Raw genomic sequence first — 3,771 nt, forward strand, 5'->3', positions numbered from 1 at the left:
AGTTCGATAGTAGAGTTATTGTTATTCAATCTAAAGCCAAGAATGATGATGAGGTTTTTGCTAGAATAAAAGATCTTGTTGTAAAAACTGAAGCCTTACAGACAGGAGTTGGTGCAAGTGAAGCGGCTAGAACCTTGGGTGTTGCACCAGCACTCGCAAAGGAGTATCTTCTTGCAGCTAAAAGTAAAGCATTCTTATGTCGAGATCATGGTGTTGATGGCCTTAGGTTTTATATCAATTTTTTTTAAGGAAATCAATCCCAATAACATATTTTTGTAGAGAAGAATGGTTGAAAACTTTAATGAGCCACATTTGGATACATGGAATGAATATGATGATGGCATGGATCTATCGAATTATTATTTAAATAACGATGGATTAGCTCAACCTTGTGATGGTGCAATCAAAAGAAAACTTGCATATCGGCTCCATTCTATAGGAAATAAGGGCTACATAGATTACTTGATGATGAGAAAATTAAGGTCTGGAAAGATCTATATGATGTCACTGATGCGTACACTAATGGATGGCTTTCTGCAGGGTGGGCATTTTTAGAGGAGTGTTTGAAAAAAGACTCTATTTCTAGACAAGGTGCTGCCAATGCAGAAAGCAGTGAAGGTCTAACTGAGGATCAAACTCCTTCACAGAATGTGAATGTTTTGGTCACATCTAGGACATTGATACCAAGCCTAGTCAAATGCTTGCTTTTCCAACTAGATGGTTTTATCACATGTGAAAATGTGTATAGTTCATGGGACGTGGGGAAGTTGCAGTGTTTTCTATGGATCAAAAAACATTTTGAAGGACCAGGTGTTTAGTTTTGTGTTATTGGAGACAGCATGGAAGAATGTCAAGCAGCTGAGAATCTGGGATGGCCTTTTGTAAAGATTGATCTAGTCCTAGAAGGAGGGCATCGGTTTCCAGGACTTTCTCTTTCTACAGTGAAGCACTATTTGCATTGCATATATGTTTTCGAGGAGTATGTATTGCCCTGGTGTTGGACTTGTTCAAGAACCATCTAGCAACTCAACAAGCCCAGTCGATGATAGTGGAGAATGTCTTAAACGACAAACTACCCATTTGAATGACATTGCCTTACTTAATAATGAACAACAGCAAACATCTTCAAATATGACAGTGGGTAAGGTTGAAGATAATTCAAGAAAGGATAATTGTGTTACTGCTTCAAATACATCAGACTTTAGTAACAAAAATAATTTCGTGGCACATTTGACTGATCAACGCACCGAGAAGGTGAAGAAAACAAGCACTTCTTTGTCAATTGTGGATGGTGTAGTTATAAGAAATGGTAAATAGGAATCTCAAATATGCCATAAAGTTTTCAATGAGAGAAATTGTTACACTGGCCATGTTGGTGTTCATGTGAGAAATGCAAAAAGGCTTCATGATCCACCGGGTGAAACCTCAAGTGCCAAAGCTTCTCAAGGGTGAAGATAAACACATAAGTGGCAATTTAAGTCAAGTGATTCCAGATCGGTCACAAATGGCTACATTTTTAAATCAACAAACGAGAGTGAGGTAGCAAAGTTCTGAAGCATAATATCAACCGAACTCCAAATTCGTGCAGGTGCAAGGTGGCAGTATTCAAAGTATTCAATGAACAAATGGAAAATATTTCAAGAACCCAAGGCATCTACAGAGTGCAGGTGGAGGGTGATTTGATCATCATCCCAAATTATCCCTGATTTCCAGTGATGTTCCACAACGGATTTTGGCAATTCGACTTGTGGCAGCAATTAATTGTTCCTTTTTTATTTTTGAGATTTAATTAGTTATTTTGTTATAATTTAATTTAGGTAATTTGACCGCATAAAAACATATTTAGGTTTTTGTTTGTTTTTTCTATTTTAATTATTTTGATTCCTATGTTTAGGAATCAATAATTAATATTTAATATTATAAATAGAATTAGTTTTGAAGATGTAAAGGTTCGATTTTGGCAGCGGAGAGGCTGTTTGGCATTGTGTAAAGTTTTATTGATTATCATAATAAAGCAGTTTTTGCCCTTTAGGCCTAGGATTCATCACGGTGCTAAATGTTCAATATGTTTTTTTCATAAATTCATTTACACATTATGTTTTACTCCTTTGTTTCAGCATTATCTAAGTGACCTGTTAGGAATTAATCCGTAATGATGCTCCTTTCATGATGATTGTGCTGTTAGTTGTAATGGTTGTCTTAGTAGAATCTATCCATTGCTAGATGCTATGTTGAGCAACCTCATTTTTCCCTTTCATCTAAAGTTGCTACTGCAGATCCATCCTTTGTTTGATGCCTGTAGGGCAGCGGGCTTTCTCCCTTATACTTCTCACCCAAAACAAATCCAACCAAAAACCCTAGATCTAATATACCTAGCCTAAAATCTATATTTGATTCGATCATCTCAACTGAGATTGACAAGGAGAGAGTCCTCTCCCAACCTGGTAGGGCTAGCTACCAGGTTAAGTGTGGTTTGTGGTTACCCTAGAATTTCCTCCTTTCATCCTGAGGTCAATATAGGCTCTAACATAGTGGCAACCATACTGGGGAAAAGTGACAGATCTTCTCCAGGAAAGATCATTCAAGTTGCAGATCTGATTGTTGATGGTGGATAGCAGTTAGACACATATGAAGGCTAAAATCATCTACCTGATGACTCCAATGTTCAAGATCTTGAGCTTTGACTTCACTGCCAAAGAATCTATTTTTAAAAACGTTGATGGTAATCACCGATGATAGGGTATGTGGCAACTCTGTTATCTAGTGAAATGTTATTGATTTTAAGGGATGAGATAGCAAAATTTCAGATTGATCAGAATTTTTTAACATCATTGTTTCTTATCTTGAAATCTGGCCGACTCACACCTGAGAATAAATATTGTTTTCTTGGCTTGGTGGTTGAAAGATTGGAAAATGAAATTGAATTATTGGATGTTCAAATTAAATCACATGAATTCCAAGACCCTAAAAGGTTCTTGAAAACTTCCCCCCCTCCCAAAGAAGAAAAGATAAGGCTGCCCTTGGATGGTTGGATTGAAGGATGTTATGATTTACAACGAGGATGTGATAATCTCTAGCCAAGAGCAAATGTTAATGAGCTGGGGTAGCAGATATAATCTGGTTTCTATGATCCCATAGCAACATATATAGAATATATTTTTAAGATGAAATAAAAACCAGGTTGCCTTTTATAGAGCTAGAGGTACTATGGGTATATATTGCTGGTAGGATTTCCAACTATGTTCTGGTTCAAACACTATCAAACAATAGCATCATTGTCACTGGGGACGTAGTTTTATGTTCCTCAGCAAAATGTATCAAGTTTAGATATGATTGTTGATGGTGGACAACAATCAGACACCGGAAGGCTAAAGTCATTCACTTGGCGACTCTAGTGTCGAAAAATCCCAAGCTTCAGAATTTAATGGCAACTCTACTCTTCAAGAACCAGTAGCCTAAAGAATTTCTTGGTGAATCCATTGTTGTCAAAATGGATTCGCTTGATCGAAGGTATGCTCCCATGAGTCGAGATCACATTCCAGGTTTCCCAAACAAAATTCCTAAGGTATATTGGCAAAGGAATTTGCCTACGTTTAAAGATGATGATAGGAATGATGCTGCTTTACATCCGGTTAGATTTCACGTGCATATTCGCAAGTTGAAGGTTGATTTTCCTAAAGATTGCTTGATGAAGATATTCATGGCCACTTTGGAAGGTGAAGCCCGATATTGGTGTAAAAGTTTGCCGCCTCCTTGTATTGATTGTTTAAA

General features: G+C 37.1%; 1 pseudogene; it reads left to right on the forward strand.

The window, feature by feature from the left end:
* Positions 1–285: 285 nt before the first annotated feature.
* Positions 286–1,022, forward strand: LOC149139336 (protein phosphatase EYA pseudogene; annotated as a pseudogene).
* Positions 1,023–3,771: the final 2,749 nt, after the last annotated feature.

This window comes from Pinus tabuliformis, chromosome X (assembly GCF_031772625.1).
Source record: "Pinus tabuliformis cultivar Carrire ecotype Pingquan chromosome X, CPIR1, whole genome shotgun sequence".
Lineage (NCBI taxonomy): Eukaryota > Viridiplantae > Streptophyta > Pinopsida > Pinales > Pinaceae > Pinus > Pinus tabuliformis.